Here is a 19328-nt window from a genome sequence, read left to right on the forward strand (position 1 = left end):
TTGCGTGTATGATTAGTGTACGGTCAAATCGGGGGCGTCACAAGTTGGTATCAGAGCCGACTGCCTGTAGGAATCCCTCTTTCCAACTCCTTGGCCGAAGTCGAGTCTAGACATTGCAAAACTTATACTAACATGGCTGTGTGTCTTATGGGCGCACGTCGCCATTGGGTGGTAGTAGGATCTTTTATTCCTCGTCTATACTCTGGGACTCTGATCTCTCTTCTATTCGGGTTAAATGATTTTACTAAATCTAACATTAGGATCTCGTTATCATTTTCACCCGGAGAGCCCCTTATTTCTGATGATCGTCTGCTGCACGTGAAGATCCTGAAGATACTCTCCGCTGTTAACCCACTTGTGTCATCGTGTTTGCAATCCCCCTTCCACTATCAACCCTGATGGATAACTACTTGCAGTTGTCATTTTTTTCATTCATCCCCAGCTGGTCTTGTTATTACAAGATACCCTGAAATCCTCTCCATTGTCCCGATAATATTTTGTGCCTACTGCCTTACAGATCTTGCCGCATGAATACCCGTACGGATAATTCCTCGCACTTATCGAGTATCCGTCCATTCCTAGTTGATTCATGCATTTCACAATAGTCTTCGAAATACCATTTGATCTTCCGAAAATCCTGAGAAACCTACTGCTCTTGAAATTCTTGCTATCTTGCATTATGGTTAATCCCATAAGTCTCGTAATCTTATTTGCATTCCTTGTCATTATCCTTTCGAGTCGGTTGATTCAATATGTTGCGAATGCTCGCAATCCTCAGCCAGATCCTAGAATTCATCCTTTTGGCTCAGACGTCATTTTAAAGGTGAGCTGGTTCTCGCTAATCAAATTGTCGTCGATTATGCCCCTAAGTTTATGGAACTTATCCATCCTTGATCAGAGCGTCTGCTTCTGATCCTTCGCTTTGTAAATCTTAATTCCTTTGCAATTGAGCTCTAAGTTACTCAGTTGTTTCTATAATCCGATGCATTGGCATTCCTTCTTCCTTTGATTGAGTTCCGATACTCACATCAGCCCCATTGTGGACCGCCATAACCATTGCCGGGTTATTATCCGACAATGTCCTTCACAACCAAAATTCTTGTGAGTTCTTTACCCGATACATAATGCCCTTGGTAAATTGTATCATCTGCTTGGCCAACCATGCTCTGCTTTCGAGCTGGTCGTATTTACTATTGAAGCTTGTGGTATATGTTTCCATGATACCCTGACGTGTTGAACCTATGCCTTCCTTTATATGTGTGAACTCGGAAGTTTTCACGAGTCATACTCATCCGGTATTTCACCAGATAAAACTTTCAACACTAATGCCTTTATCAAAGCGAAAAGTGAATGCAAGGTTATACATTGAAGAAGTGGGAGTCGACCTTGAACCTTGTGTTCATGCCCAGGGACACGATGTATACCTTATCATGGAAGCTGCTCGTAAAAATAATTACCCCTTTCTAATAAGTTCATCTTGTATCCGTGGTTCGATCCTTTATGATCGTGGATTCCGACCATGTTCTCCTTTAAATACCATTTCTCGTGCAAGTTTAAGTACTTGTCTTCTGCAGAGCATTACCCTAGTCCAACCTCTACTTTGATCTGTCGTCGAGTATTACCCCCTGGTATCTCGAGATTATCATGGAACTGCATAACTTCTTATGAGTTCTCCATCAAGTGCTACATTCTCACTGGTTCCAATTTTTCACGGGCCCTGAGTTATTAAACACTCGAGAACATCGTTAAGTGAATCGATTCCGCACTATGATTCAATAACTCTAAGTAATTTTCGTTGCTTATGATTTAATAACTCTTCAAGTTATTCCTAGCCTGATCGGCTATATCATTATCGTGCAACTTTTTAATTGTGCTATCTGGTCCTTCTTTCCGAAGCACAATTTTTGACGATGAGCTAAGCTTACGTCGACTTTCCTCATCATATCATTTCGCCTTGAACCACAAACTTGATTTCGAGTTTGTGGCGTACCCTTGGTTCCCATAACCTTTCACTGCATCATCATTTGACTTGATGTCATCGCCGACCGATTACATCTTCAAATGTGTCGTGATCATCATCAACATCCTGAGCTCTTCCAAGATATATATCGAATTCTTGATGAGAAATACCATCCTTGCCCCCGATGATTTGTGTTATCATCGGCCACTTTATTGCCTTCCCTCCAACACAAACTTGTTCGTGTTTTGTGTTATATATTGAGTTCCTTGCTATCCAGCATTTGTTCTTCTTTACCTTGGAATATAACCACCTTTTATGTCAAGAATGTCGTGGTAATTTCACCACCTCTTAAGAATTCTTGATGCAGGTGATACCTTTTGTCATATCCATTCATTCTTTGGTCCTCGTGTTGTTTCTAACAGGATTATCGACAAATGGTCTGTGATGTGTAAATTCTAAACTTCTAGCAACCCTATTGCTTTGAAGTTATTGGTCTACAGTTTCATTCTAAGTCTATTGCTTATTGAATCATCATTCGAACATTGATCGTGCTACCTAGTCCAGGTTCCTGGGTGCACCCTTCTATCATTGTTTAGTTGTGTATGTTTCCCTCGAGCATACATCATTATATCATTTGATCCGACAAATGATATTTCCTTGTTCACGTGATTGTGGAAATCCAACCTTTGGAAATCTCGATGCTTTGTTGCTGAGCCTATCAGCCACCTCCTCATCCTCTCCTTGGTTTAGTGATGAACTCTTGTTTCAGAACTTGCTTCCATAGTTCATTTCCCGAGAATCTTACAATGTCTTCTTGACAATTTGTGTTGCACCTTTCTTCTCAAGCATTCTGAGTCTGAGTCCTGACACCAATCAGATCTGAATCTCGGTCAGATATGATGATGGGAACATATTCCCAAGAGTTATAACAATGGTCTTTATGTGACCCGGTAAGGTGATGTCGTGCCTAGCACACCTGGCCGGAGGCCCTATTGTTATAGATTCCTTTTTCAGCAAGGTTATCCATTCTTCCATGAGGAAATTGTAAGACTTAATCCACAAATTATTCCTGATGGATCCTTTGTGTTTCCAAAGTCTGACCTTTACTCGAAGTCCATGTCGATGCTATCTCGAAGCATGTTTGTGGTACTCCGATTTTCAACAAGAACATTTGAAGCCCAATGCTAAATGTTTCCTGCTCAATTATCCAAACACCGTTGTATGGGTATTGTCATCAAATTCCTCTCCCCTTACCTAAACGGTTTCTAATTTCTATCCTGTCATGGATATCATGCTCCGCTTGTCCTTGGGAAGGATATACCCCCGAAATATGTGTGTATACACATTTTCCTTTCCATTGTTCTGTTTAAGCCTGTTAATCACTTTTCCTTTTCCATTGGTTTGTTTAAACCTTCTTGTGATCTATATGATCTAAGAAGTAATATTCTCCTGCTTATGTAAACACCTCGGTGTACAACTCTATCAGTAAGACCCTTCTACTACTGTTGATGACATTCCAGTAGCCACCGATAGACGAGAACTTTGCCCATTGGTCCGCCTCGTTCAACGAGCAGGAAAATGGTTCTCTTCGTCCCTCGCCTTTGGTATCGATGTTGATGCCGACACAACTGATAGGCTACCCTCTGACATGCCTTGCTAACATGATCACGCAAGACGTCTCCGCCCTTCCTACTTTTAACCCACATGGTGGGCCCATAACCCATAGTTCCACAGGATCGAAACCTGACTCTCCTGTACACCCCCCTGTTCCCAAGGTTGTTCCTTGCGCGTGGCCTCGTATGTAATTCACGAGCCACCTTCCAAGGGATCATCAATCCTGTTATCAAATACAATACTTATCCCCGTTGCTCTGGACCCCTTTCGCATGTTGTTTCAGACATCGAACGATTGCCTATCCGTTTTGAAACTTCTCATGGTACCTTCTTACTTTACTCTCGTTGTTTTCTTAAGTATCTATTCGAGAGTTAATTTCTACCACATTCCCTGAGTTATCTGCTAGATAGCCAACCTTGCCGAGGTCCGTTCTTCCAAAGTTACCCCTTATCATTTTCGTAAGTACGGTGAAAGTTCTTGAAGAAAGGATGCCGACTTCATCATGATGACTGGAGCAGAGAAATAAAGACATCAATGAAAGGGATCAACTTCTTCGAGAAGAGCAACCAAAAGTGAGGAGATCCGTTAGATTTTTCATAACCCAATCCCTTTCCCCTTACTCCCCTCCTAAATCTCGGGACGAGATTTCTTATAGTGGAGGAGAATTGTGACGTCCGAATAATTAGGCTACAGTGAACCTGTGCTAATGATGCCACGTCACTTCGATTACTGTTGCTACTCTCGCGTTAGTTTGAAAACGGTTCAAATTCAAATTCAAAATTAAGCAAACAATAAAAGTTTTCAAATATTAAAACTAAAATGTTTGGATCGTGCCAGATAATACATAGGTGATTATGGTGGTGAAACCAAACTTTTATGAAATGCTTAACTACATTAAAATGATTTAAATAGTAGAAAACCTAATTATTTAAATGCCTTTACTAATTAATAAATTATCAAACTAAATTATCTGGGGACTAGACTTTTTGTGACAGTGGACTAAACTGAAAGACTAAATTAGATGCTAAGTATGTATTTTACAGAAACTAAAATAATAGGAAACAAATATAAAATAGTAAAGCAAAATTACAAAAATAAAATAAAAGGAAAACAACTCTACGCCCCCCTCCCCAGCTGGGCCGTGGCCCAGCAGCCTCTGCCAGCTAGCTGGCCCAACTCCCCCTGGCCTATAACCAACCCCGATGAAACCCTAGCCCGATCCCACTCTCCACTCCTCCCCACGATCCCCTTCTCTCACCCGTCTGGATCAGGATCGAGGCAACTTTGCCTCGTCCCCATCGCCCCTGACGCACGCCCCCAACGTCGCCTGATCCCATGACCCCGCTCCTCCCTCTCCCCCGATCTAGATCGGGGGGCAACGACGCCCCTTGCTGCTCGCCCGACGCCGCGCCTCGACGGACCGCCGTCGCCGGAGCCACCCACCGGACCGCACCCGCTCGTCATCGCCGTGCGCCACCACCATCGCCGAAGGCCCTGCCGTTGCCGCTCGGATCCACCGCCTCCTTGCCAGACCTCGCGTCCTCGTCCTCCTCCCTGAGCTCCGCAGGACGTCGTGCTCGTCGCACCGATGCCAACCGCCGCCGCCTGGAACCGTCGTCCTCATCCCCACCTCGTCGGACGGCCTCGGCCTCCCCCGGTTTCACCGAGCCCTCCACGAGCTCCGCTGTGAGCCTCTCCGACGACCCCCACCTCCTCCCTCAATCTCGTTGTCGTAACCGCCGTCCGCGTCCTCCTGTTGCCGCGCCCGGTGCCCCGCTCCGCGCATGACCTGGCCGTGCCCTCGCGCACGCACGTCCGCCCGAGGCGCGCCTCTGTCGTTGCCGCACCGTGTCGCTGCTCACCTGCCTACTGCCTTGGCCGCTACCCTGCGCGCGCGTCCCACCACAGCCGACGCTCGCCCCCTGCTGCCCGACGCACCTCGCCGCCGGCTATGAAGCCCCGGTGCCTCCACTAGTCTGGGCGGGCGCCCAAACGGGCAGCCTCGCCCGCACCCGTTAACCTGCCCCGTTAAGCCCCGAGGGGCCTATGACAAAGGGGCCCCATGCCCCTGAAACATTTATGAAAAAAAGATTAAATATTATTATTATTAATTAATTGATTAAAGAGTTAGTTAACTTAATTAACCTGTGTTATTTAAACTTGTAACCTAATTAGTGTATTTACTCTGTTAGGTTAGTAAGATAGTATATGACAAGGGGGACCCACCCCCTGTTGACCAGTCAAAGTTTGACTGGTCAAAGTTTGACTGGTCAACTGGGACCCCTTGGACCCACATGTCAGCCCCTCTGGTACACTTATGTGTACCCAGAGCTGGGTGCACCTAGCAATTCACATTTATTTCGAATTAAATTAAATTCAGAAAATGAATTAAATCTTTAAAAATTAATATTAAATAATTCGTATCTCGGATGAAAATACTTTATACATGAAAGTTGCTCAGAACGACGAGACGAATCCGGATACGCAACCCGTTCGTCCGCCACACATCACTAGCATAGCAAACACGCAACTTTTCCCCTTCCGGTTCATTTGCCCGAAAACGCGAAACACCGGGGATACTTTCCCGGATGTTTCCCCCTTTCGTCTGTATCACCTCCTACCGCGTTAGGGCATACCTACACCGCGTATTGCCTCGTTAGGTTTTGTTATGCTTTGTTTGCTCCATATTTAATGTTTCTTCCCCCCCCCCCTCTTCTTCTTCGGTAGACCCCGAGGCCGACGCTGATGCCACTGAGTACGACTACGGTGTTGACGACCCCTTCTTGCCAGAGCAACCAGGCAAGCCTCCCCTTTGATCACCAGATATCGCCTACTCTTTAATCTACTGCTTGCATTAGAGTAGTGTAGCATGTTACTGCTTTCCGTTAATCCTATTCTGGTGCATAGCCTGTCCTTGCTACTACTGTTGTTACCTTTACCTGCAATCCTAATGCTTAGTATAGGATGCTAGATTATCATCAGTGGCCATACATTCTTGTCCGTCTGCCATGCTATATTATCGGGCCGTGATCACTCGGGAGGTGATCACGGGTATATACTATATACTTTATACATGATACATGTGGTGACTAAAGTCGGGTCGGCTTGTGGAGCACCCGCGAGTGATTCACGGATTGGGGGCTGAAAGGACCTTTGTCCCAACGGCCCTCTATGTGGATCTTTGTGGCGAAGCGACAGGGCAGGTTGTGACCACCTAGGAGAGAGGTGGGCCTGGCCCTGGTCGGCGTTCGTGGATACTTAACACGCTTAACGAGATCTTGGTATTTGATCTGAGTCTGGCTACTGGCCTATACGCACTAACCATCTATGCGGGGACAGTTATGGGCACTCGACGTTGTGGTATTAGCCAAAGCCTTCGTGACGTTAGCGACTGAGTGGCGCGCGCCGGATTGGACCGTAAGCCTGCTCTTGTATTAAGGGGGCTAGCTCTGCTTCCGGCCGCGTACGCAACGTGCAGGTGTGCAATGGGCGATGGGCCCAGACCCCTGCGCCATAGGATTTAGACCGGCGTGCTGACCTCTCTGTTGTGCCTAGGTAGGGCTGCGACGTGTTGATCTTCCGAGGCCGGGCATGACCCAGAAAAGTGTGTCCGGCCAAATGGGATCGAGCGTGTTGGGTTATGTGGTGCACCCCTGCAGGGAAGTTAATCTATTCGAATAGCCGTGATCTTCGGTAACAGGACGACTTGGAGTTGTACCTTGACCTTATGACAACTAGAACCGGATACTTAATAAAACACACCCTTCCAAGTGCCAGATACAACCGGTGGTCGCTCTCTCACAGGGCGACGAGGGGAGGATCATCGGTTAGGGTTATGCTATGCGATGCTACTTGGAGGACTTCAGTCTACTCTTTTCTACATGCTGCAAGACGGAGGCTGCCAGAAGCGTAGTCGTCGACAGGATTAGCTATCCCCCTCTTATTCTGGCATTCTGCAGTTCAGTCCACCGATATGGCCTTTACACATATACCCATGCATATGTAGTGTAGCTCCTTGCTTGCGAGTACTTTGGATGAGTAATCACGGTTGCTTCTCCTTCTTTTCCCTCTATCCCTTCTACCTGGTTGTTGCAACCAGATGTTGGAGCCCAGGATCCAGACGCCACCGTCGACGACGACTCCTACTTCACCGGAGTTGCCTACTACTACGTGCTGCCCGCTGACGACGACCAGGAGTAGTTAGGAGGATCCCAGGCAGGAGGACTGCGCCTCTTTCGATCTGTATCCCAGTTTGTGCTAGCCTTCTTAAGACAAACTTGTTTAACTTATGTCTGTACTCAGATATTGTTGCTTCTGCTGACTCGTCTATGATCAAGCTCTTGTATTCGAGCCTTCTAGGCCCCTGGCTTGTAATATGATGCTTGTATGACTTATTTTTATTTGTAGAGTTGTGTTGTGATATCTTCCCGTGAGTCCCGGATCTTGATCGTACACGTTTGCGTGTATGATTAGTGTACGGTCAAATCGGGGGCGTCACAATGTAGATAGAGGGGGGAAGGTGATGGAGATGTTGGTGAAGATTGCGGAGGTGTTAGTGTAGATCGCGGTGATGATGATGATGGCCACGGCGGCGTTCCGGCGCCACCGGAGGAGAGGGGGGAGGGCCCCTTCTTCCTCTTCTTCCTTGACCTCCTCCCTAGATGGGAGAAGGGTTTCCCCTCTGGTCCTTGGCCTCCATGGCATGGGAGGGGCGAGAGCCCCCCCCCCCGAGATTGGATCTGTCTCTCTGTCTCTTTCTGTTTCTGCGTTCTCAGATTCTTTCCTTTCACCGTTTCTTATATTCCCGAGATCCATAACTCCGATTGGGCTGAAATTTTGACACGATCTCTATCCGGAAATTAGTTTTCTTGCGGCTAAAGAAGGGCACCAACCGCCTTACAAGTGGCCACGAGGGTCAGGGGCGCGCCTGACACCCTGGGGCGCGCCCCCCTACCTCGTGGGCCCCTCGAGCATCATCTCACGTGGATTCTTCTTCCCAAAAATCATATATATTCCCAAAAAAATCTCCATCAATTTTTATTCTGTTTGGACTCCGTTTGATATGGATATTCTGCAAAACAAAAAACATGCAACAAACAGGAACTGGCACTGGGCACTGGATCAATATGTTAGTCCCAAAAATAGTATAAAAAGTTGGCAAAAGTACATGAGTTGAATAATATTGGCATGGAACAATCAAAAATTATAGATACGACGGAGACGTATCATCCCACAACGGCCAAATTCAAAAGGAGACAACTAGTACAAGTTATCCTGACAAAAGTAGTCTTCGTTTGTCAAAGGCTCTAGTGGTGACGCCGTCTTGGGCTCCACTGTGACCTCCGTCCTGCCGTTCTGCTGGTCTTGGTCTTGTTGCAGCGATATGAAAACCTTTGCCTGATGCCTCGGAACTCCTCGCTTGCGCTTGCCCCTTTAGCACCAAAGAGGAAACGAGGACACTGCGCGAGCTGGCGTCCGCCTGGCCCCAGTCGTCATGGCTTGCGTCACAGGAACCTCGCGAGGTGTCCCTTGCCTTGATCTCTCTGCCCCTCGCGAGCCAGCCTGGTGAGGCCGCCCCTGAGGAGGTCTTGCGTCGTCTTCCTCGCGAGGGTCTTGAGTGTTTGTTGGTGAAGATGGGTCGTACAGGGCCGCTTGCGGAGCCTCGCCGCGGACCGCAGGTAGACAAGTCTGGAGACCCCGTTCCTAAAACGCCGACACGCACTGCCCACACCATTTGGTGTAATACATAGCATAATCAAGAATATTTGCCTTTGGTGTTATACGTAGCAGAATCAAGAATATTTGCTGGGATATAATTTACAGGACATATATGTGTTGCTATGCAAGTAGCAGGAACAGATTCAGAAAAAAAAATCATTTTATCAAACAAAAACGGCAGGTAGCAGCATCCTTTTTCTGTGTGTGCGAGACCAGCAAATTTTGTGAACCGAGGCATCAGCCATGTCTGGAAATCATCATAACATGTTCTTTTTTATATCTTAATCTGGGCATGAAATCGCCCATTAGTGTGACTGCTCGCTCATGTTGCTACTACAATATAGGTCACCCTCTCAGAATGTCTTTAAATGTTCATGTTTCTGACTAATTTTCAGTATGGTGCACCGGCCAGAAAATCAAAATCGACCAGATGAACAGCGTTTTTACAACAAAACTACCAGCAAAGCTGATAAAGCATATATTTCAGCACAAAATTATCCACAAGAACTAAAACAGCTTCAAGGCGAGAAATAACACAAATTCACCTCCTGTTCCAAGTAGATTGGTTTGTATTGGACACTCACTGCATCCTGGTCCACGGCATCGGGCACTATACCGCCTATCTAGCAGGAATCGCCAATCCCTTCGTGGCCAAGATCATATTACGTGCACCCCCCCCCCCCCCCCCACACACACACACAATACACACACACAAATACCAGCATCTTCGCCCCTTCACAATCCATGCAGCCTCCAGCTCGTCTCACCGGCAGAGAAGAAACCAAGTCATCCTCCGCATCTGCGGTTCCACTTTGAGCCGCCTCAGTCCAGGGCCGGTCCTGAGATTTTGGGGCCCCAGGGCGAACTAAAAATTGAGGGCCCGTAATATATATACACTCATTCTAATATACGTATATCTATGTATTTTTTTTCTTGGAAAACTCTATATAAATTATTGCCAGTAACACTTAAATGCATCCAAAATCAGTATGTGTATCAAATAATTTATACATATTACCTTAAAATTTCTTCTAGCATTCCTCGATGCAAAGTCACATATGATAGGGTCGATGTCAATCCCATCCAATAATTTCTTCTCCATGCATAATGTAGCCAAACCATTTAACCTCTTTTGAGTCATTGTTGACCTCAAATAATTCTTCAATAATTCAACTTCAAAAAACTTCTTTCAGCCAATGCGACTGTAACAAGCACGGTAAATAAGATGTGATAGACAATGAAAATATTAAGATAAAAATCAACTTCTCTGGCATGCCCGAAACTTCTCTGGCGTGGCCTCTCCCATGCCGCGACCGCCCGAGCCGTTCCCCTCCTGCCTGCTGCTCCTCGTCCTACGACCCATGTCGTTCTGCTCGCCGAGCCTTGCTGCTGTCCGCCGCCGTTGCACGTCACTCCACTCTCGCGCCCGACGACCGCAGCCACCGCGACCCTGTCCCCCCCCCCCCCCCCCCCCCCCCCCCCCCCCCCCCCCCCCCCCCCCCCCCCCCCCCGCCCCCCCCCCCCCCCGCGCGCGCTCCAGGCCCTCCCTCATCTGGCGACGCCACGTGCGTGCATCCGCGCCGAAGGCCGCGCTCCCGCCCTCCTACCCCGGTTGGACGCGGCTGACCAGGGCCCCGCCGGCGCCGTCTGTCACTCCGGTGCGGGTGTGCGGGCGCCTGCACCCGATAGCGCTCGCCCAGCTGGCCTTTTGGCCATTGACAGTGGGGCCTAGCCCCTTTAAAAAAACAAAATGTATTTTAAAAATAAGAATAAGTAATTAATTAATTAGGTAATTAATTAACTTTGTTTAGTACCTAATTAACTTGATTAGTTAATTAAAATTGTTATTTAGTTGTTAGTCTATGACAGAACGGCCCCACACGCCAGGGTTGACTTTGGTCAACTCTATTGACTGTTGACGTCATGATGACGTCATGCTGATGCAATAACCCCATTTTAGATTTAATGATAATTTCAGAATATTGCTAAAACTTTAATAATTCATATAAAAATAACCGTAACTCGGATGAAAAAGTTTTATACATAAAAGTTGCCCAGAACGACGAGACGAATCCGAATACCCGGTCTATTCTTCTGTCACATGCCCCTAGCATGCTGAACATGGAACATTCCCCCTCCGGTCTTCTGTCTGACACAGGTCTGGAACCGGGAAAACATTCCCGGTTGAATTCCCCCTTCACCTTTATCGTGTAGCCATACGCTAGGTCACACCCGACACAACTTATTGCCATGTTATGCTTTGTGATGGTATGTTTGCTTTATATTTATTGTTTCTTCCCCCTCTTCTCTCCGGTAGACCCTGAGACCGATGCCGCCCCTGTGATTGACTACGTCGATGACACTTCTTCATTTTCAGCAGAGCTTCCGGGCAAGCAAACCCCCTTGAGCATTCCGATATCGCCCATTTCTTTCCCTCTCATGCTTGCATTAGAACTGCTACTACTTTCTGTATGATCCTACTCTGATGCATAGCCTGTTTTTGTTACCTGCTTTCATACCTTACCTGCTTATTCTAAACTGCTTAGTATAGGTTGGTTAGTGATCCATCAGTGACCCCCACATTGTCCTTGTTGCCCCGCTTTATGTTCGATGACTCGATCAACGTGATCGACGTCCAGGCCCCGACACCGCACATCACCCCCCCCCTAGTTGTACGACTCCGCAGAGTTACTATCGAGTGTCGAGGGTGACACCTCATACATCACTCCTGATGAGATCTCTGTAGTGTAGCTATTCGGTCGTGGTCATCGAGGGTGATTTCCTCCTTAACCACTTCCGATACGACTCTGTCATGCGACCCCTCAAGTGTGAACCTCGAGGGTGGTTCCTCTTATGTTTACCTTGATGATTACATCGCGTGGAATCCACCGAGGGTGGTTCCTCAGGGTTTCCCTTGGTGTTAAACACACAGTTACTATGGTTACTATGACTTTACACTGAACCATGTTACTAAAGATGGGTCGGCCCTGAGGGGTACCCGCGCGAGCTTAATTGCAAGTGATGTGGAGTCGGGTTGACCTGGAAGGTGCCCGCGAGATACTTATGAGGAGTGGTCGGGCATTCTTAGCCCTTGCCGCAAGTACTCGAGACGGGGCGACGGGGTCACATCTTTCCCGAGTCTCTGCTCGTGACCGCACTACCAACACACTAACGGTTTGGATATTTGATTCAAGGGGCCTCTAGCCTAATAGCACTAACCATCACGTGGGCATAGTATGGGCGTTCTGCATCGTATGCACCAGCCAAAGCTTAATAGACGTCAGCAACTGAGCGGCGCGCGCCGGGTTGGACTGCGTAAGCACCTGCCTTTTAAAGGAGGTAGCTAGGTCTGCTCACCGGCCGCGTTCGCAGCGTGCAGGAGTTCCCGGGGCGATGGCTCGTGACCCCTGGGGGCATAGGTTTAGTCCGGCGGGCTGACCTCTCTATTTAGCCTAGGTCGGGTTGCGGCATATCGTTTGGCCGAGGCCAGGCATGACCCGGGAAAGTGTGTCCAACCGGAGTTAATCGAGCATGGTGGGTAAGTTGGTGCACCCCTGCAGGGAAGAAAACATCTATCGATAGCCTGTCCTACGATAACGGACATTGGAGTTGTATCCCGATCGATACAACTAGAACTGGATACTTGAGGTGATAACTGGATAGTATGGCTCTGGGATTGCTTTCTCATAGGGAGTCGAGAAAGGATCTCTGGCCAAGGTTGATAACACTACTACTGCTTTACCTTATGTTGATCTGTACTCTTCCAAATGCTGCAAGATGCTTGAAGATGCTAGTCTTCGATAGGCTAGGCTTTCCCCTTCTCTTCTGGCATTCTGCAGTTTAGTCCACAGATACAGCCCATTCCTTTGATACAGATGCATACTTAGTTTAGATCTGATGTAAGTCTTGCGAGTACTTTGGATGAGTACTCACGGTTGCTTTGCTACCTCTTTTTCCCCTATACCCGATTGTTGCGACCAGATGACGGATCCCAGGAGCCAGACGACACCACTGATGATTACTACTACCCCGAGGGTGCCTACTACTACATGACGGCCGCTGACGACCTGGAGTAGTTAGGAGGCTCCCAGGCAGGAGGCCTTGCCTTTTCGATCGTTCTTGTTTTTGTGCTAGCCTTCTTAAGGCAGACTTGTTTAACTTATGTCTGTACTCAGATATTGTTGCTTCCGCTGACTCTTGTGTATTCGAGCTTGTGTATTCGAGCCCTCGAGGCCCCTGGCTTGTAATATAAAGCTTGTATTATTTTAATTTGTGTCTAGAGTTGTGTTGTGATATCTTCCCGTGAGTCCTTGATCTTCATCGTACACATTTGTGTGCATGATTAGTGTACGATTGAATCGAGGGCGTCACAAGTTGCGAGGCCTTGGCGATGGTGCTCCCGGACCGTCCTCTGTTTCAGTGCTGGCTTGCGGTCATGCATCGGCATTTGGTCACCAAGGGGAACCTGCTAGACCGATATGCCGAGGAGGACCGGTCCTCGAAAGAGGTCATGGCGGTGCCCGTCATCCTCCCCTTGGGGAAAGCTAGGACCTTTCAGGCAGTGGGTGGTAGGCTCCGCAGAAGCTGTTGTTGGTCAGATGGCAAAAACTCTAGCTTTTGCTTCTTGACTAGAGGTGTGGTTCGAGTCACCAATTCCATTATTGAGGCTTGACTGGATGTGCTCAAGGAACTTGGAGGCGCGAGAGGAACAATGCGCTAAAGGTCCTGGCGCGCCTACCACTGATGACACCATGTGATGCCTCGTTGGGAAGCCCTCCATCAGATAGGTGCTCGGTGTCGTCGGTCCCGCCTCCAGTCTCCCATGGAAACATTCCCCGTCCATTTCTTTCTTTGCAGTGGAGGCCGCCTACGGTGCCTGGCGCTACTACCAAAGGTGGTCATGTCAGGGATTTCACCACGACCGATGTTGTGGCGCTGTGGGTAGGGGAGTAGCAAGGGGAAGGGAGATGACACCGTGTTGTCAGTCGGTGGTGGGTAGTGACAAGAAGGCCTAGGGGGCTCCTGGTCTTATCCTTGGTGGGCTAGTCCAGGGCGACTCCATTTCAATCATCTCACAATGCAGAAGACTAATATAATAAAATAAAAAGGCGAAAGGGATGGTTTCGAAAAATGATATAAATTTACTATAAAATGAATATAAAACATCCCAGAATGATAATATAACAGCATGGAACAATAAAAAATAGATACGTTGGAGATGTATCAGGAATCAAGAGCAGGTATGCCGATTGATGATAGTTTGGGCATTGGAGAGAGGAAATACATTAAGGACGGGAGTGGATTGGCGAGTTCGTATGTTCCATCGATCATGTAGAGATTCTAGGAAACACTAAAGTACTAGATGTGGAGGGGGGATGGGTAGAGAGAAAAATATGATTTGGTGGTTCATTCTCAAGATAAGAAGCATGTCAACTCTCTAAATTATAAGGTTACTTATTCTAGAAGAGATAAACATAGAAGTATGAAAGTTCAACAATTAGAGAGCAGGGATGTACAATCAAAGGTGCAGGATGAAGATGGTATCTCATTAGAGGAGCAAAGTAATAATTTTTGTGATATCAACAACAATATGAATGATGAGAATCATTTTCAACCTGCACCCACTAGGAAAGATGAGGAGGAAAGTTCATTGTTAAAAATCTGAAATCATTCATTGACGTTTGGAAGCACCCATATGTTGGGAATCGTTGCAGGGAAAACAAAAAAATTCTATGCACATGCAATGATCTATCCATGGAGATGCATAGAAATGAGGGGGAGAATATGTCTACGTACCCTCGTAGATCGTAAGAGGAAGCGTTTCACAACACGGTTGATGTAGTCGAACTTTCTTCGCGCTCCAACCGATCTAGTACCGAACGCACGACACCTCTGCATTCTGCACACGTTCAGCTCGGTGATGTCCTCCACCTTCTTGATCCATCCAGATGATGAGGTAGTAGATGAGTTCCGATAGCACGACGGCGTGGTGATGGTGATAATCTCCATAGGCCTTCACCAAAGCACTATGAAAAATATGACCGAGGGAGTAAACGGTGGACGGGGACGCCGCACACGGCTGAGACAATGTTGTGTCCTTGTGTGGAGCCCCCTCCCCATGTATATATAGGTGGGAGGGGAGGAGGCAGCCCCTAGGGTGCCCCAAGAGACCTGGCGGCAGCCCTAGGGCTGCTGCCTTGCCCTGCGCCCCCCTTTTCCTTATATGAAGGGGGAAGGAAAGAGGGGGTAGAGATAAGGAAGGGGAAGTCCTACTCCACACTTTCCTTTCCCTCCCCTATTTCCTTCTCCTCCTCATAGGGCCGTCCTCTATAGGGGTGCACCAGCCCCTTGTGGGCTGGTGTGTTTCCTCTCTTGGCCCATAAGGCCCGTATCTTTGCCGGGGTGCCCGAAACTCCTTTCCGGTGACCCGATAAGTACCTGGTACCCTCCGAAACACTTCTGGTGTCCGAATACCATCGTCCTATATATCAATATTTACCTCTCGACCATTTCGAGACTCCTTGTCATGTTTGTGATCTCATCCGGGACTCCGAACAATATTCGGTCACCAAATCGCATAACTCATATAACACTATATCATCAACGAACGTTAGCGTGCGGACCCTGCGGGTTCGAGAACTATGTAGACATGACCGAGACACCTCTCCGGTCAATAACCAATAGTGGAACCTGGGTGCCCATATTGGATCCTACATATTCTACGAAGATCTTTATCGGTCGAACCGTTATGACAACATACATAATTCCCTTTGTCCATCGGTATGTTACTTGCCCGAAATTTGATCGTTGGTATCTCTATACCTAGTTCAATATCGTTATCGGCAAGTCTCTTTAATCGTTCTATAACACATCACTTCATGACTAACTACATAGTCATTTGCTTGCAAGCTTATCATGTGTATTACCGAGAGGGCCCAGAGATACCTCTCTGATACTCGGAGTGACAAATCCTAATCTCGATCTATGCCAACTCAACAAACACCTTCGGAGAAACCTGTTGCTACTTCTTGAGCTTGCGTTGGTGTTTCCCTTGAAGAGGAAAGGGTGATGCCGCAAAGTAGAGATAAGTATTTCCCTCAATTTGAGAACCAAGGTATCAATCCAGTAGGAGACAACGCACAGATCACCAATACGTGCACAAACAATCAAACAACTTGCACCCAACGCGATAAAGGGGTTGTCAATCCCTTCACGGTTACTTCAGAAAGTGAGATCTGATAGAGATAGATGAAAATAAACAAAAGGTAAAGTAAATATTTTTGGTATTTTTGGTTTATAGATCAGAAAGTAAAAGATTGCAAAATAGTAGATCAGAAACTAATATGATGGACAATAGTAGATCGGGAACTTATATGATGGAAAATAGACCCTGGGGCCATAGGTTTCACTAGAGGATTTTCTCATGATAGCAAATAATACGGTGGGTGAACAAATTACTGTCGAGCAATTGATAGAAAAGCGCAAAGTTATGAAGATATTTAAGGCAGTGATTATGAAATATAGGCATCACGTCCGTGTCAAGTAGACCGGAACGATTCTGCATCTACTACTATTACTCCACACATCGATCGACTCCTGCCTGCATCTAGAGTATTAAGTTCAAGAAGACTAGAGTAACGCATTAAGTAAGATGACATGATGTAGAGGAATAAACTCAAGCAATATGATATAAACCCCATCTTCTTTTTATCCTCGATGGCAACAATACAATACGTGCCTTGCTACCCCTACTATCACTAGGAAAGGACATCACAAGATTGAACCCAAAGCTAAGCACTTCTCCCATTGCAAGAAAAACCAATCTAGTTAGCCAAACCAAACCAACAGTTCAAAGAGAATTACAAAGATATCAAATCATGCATATCAAAATTCAGAGAAGATTCAAATAATATTCATAGATAAGCTGATCATAAATCCACAATTCATCGGATCTCGACAAACACACCGCAAAAGAATATTACATTGGATAGATCTCCAAGAACAGCGAGGAGAACATGGTATTGAGAATCAAAAAGAGAGAGAGAGAGAGAAGAAGAAGAAGAATCCATCTAGCTACTAGCTATGGACCCGTAGCTAGGTATGTGGTAAACTACTCACGCTTCATCGGAAGGGCAATAGAGTTGATGTAGAAGCCCTCCGTGATCGAATCCCCCTCCGGCAGGATGCCAGAAAAGGCCCCTAGATGGGATCTCATGGGTACAGAAGATTGCGGCGGTGGAAAAGTGTTTTCGTGGATGCTTCTGGTGGTTTGGGAATATATGTGAATATATAGGTGGAGGAATTAGGTCAAGGGAGTCACGAGGGGCCCACAAGGCAGGGGGCGTACCCTCCACCCTTGTGGCCGCCTCATGGCTCTTCTGACTTGCACTCCAAGCCTCCTGGGTGTCTTCTGGTCCAAGAAAAATCATCATGAAGGTTTTATTCCATTTGGACTCCGTTTGGTATTCTTTTTCTACGAAACTCAAAAACAAGGAAAAAACAGAAACTGGCACTTGGCTCTAGGTTAATAAGTTAGTCCAAAAAATAATATAAAATAGCATATTAATGCATATAAAACATCCGAAACAGATAATATAATATCATGGAACAATCAAAAATTATAGATACCTTGGAGATGTATCACCTGTAGAGCATCTTTATGATCACCCAGTTACGTTGTGACGTTTGATAGCACACAAGGTATTCCTCCGGTATCCAGGAGTTGCATAATCTCATAGTCAAAGGAATATGTATTTGACATGAAGAAAGCAATAGCAATAAAACTGAACAATCATTATGCTAAGCTAACGGATAGGTCTTGTCCATCACATCATTCTCCTGATATGTGGTCCCCTTATCAAATGACAACACATGTCTATGGTTAGGAAACCTTAACCATCTTTGATCAGCAAGCTAGTCTAGTAGAGGCTCACTAGGGACACAGTATTTGTTTATGTATCCACACATGTATTTAAGTTTCCAATCAATACAATTCTAGCATGAATAATAAACCTTTATCATGATTTAGGAAATATAATAATAACCATTTTATTATTGCCTCTAGGGCATATTTCCATCACCATATTGATAAGGACTTGGTTACTGAGGAGGAGCATAATAATTTCTTGATTGAACTTGAATGATCCCACAAGGAAAATTCAATTTAATTCAAACCTCCAAATTTCTAAGGTGAAGGGTTGAACTACCTTAAGTTAGTGCTACACAATTTTGCACTTCTTAGCGATACAAGGTTCTATGAGCATAATGAACCAACTAATTTGAGATTGACTAATTTGTGTAGGTTGTGGAGAAAGGTGAAAAAATTGGGTGGTTATTACCAGGTGATCATTCTCTGATGTTTACATCCCTCTATGTATAACATGAGCTATGGATTTGATTCCCTTTCTACCTATGTATTTATATCTAGATGTGATTTTGTACATTATCCCATCTCAACTGGAGACATCTTATATCCCTCACAAATGAATATATCTTATATAAAGTATCAACCAACATTTTGGTGACATTTTATCCCATTTCATTTTCATAATTATGCACACAACCAAGAAATTTGGATCACTTCATTATTTTAACGTAGTGTGTTGTGTGTTTAGTAATTCACCTACCATATGTGCGACCATGTTAAACCATCATAACATAATTTGGGTTTCTTCAAGTATTTACCTATTAGAAAGGAATCAAATTCTATCACAAAAGATAAAGAGAGGTAAAGTCATACTCACATGTATTGCGGTGATATTTTAACTCTTTTTTATCATGTATGCTCAATTTTGTTGGCCAAGTTCTATATCTTCCCAGGAATAAATATATTCGTTCATCCTTGAACGAACCTACTTGGAATTGTTTTGTGTATTCTAGTAAAGTGATTGACACTATGATAAGACACCGCTCTTAATGCTAACAACTGGCGGGGAAACCATAATTACTAAGGAGTTCTAGAAAAAACTAAATAACCTTGTATTTTTTTACCAAAAATGGTCTTTAGAAAAACTCCAAATTTAGAAGATGGAAAAGA

The sequence above is a fragment of the Triticum urartu genome, chromosome 5, assembly GCF_003073215.2.
Source record: "Triticum urartu cultivar G1812 chromosome 5, Tu2.1, whole genome shotgun sequence".
NCBI classification, from domain to species: domain Eukaryota; kingdom Viridiplantae; phylum Streptophyta; class Magnoliopsida; order Poales; family Poaceae; genus Triticum; species Triticum urartu.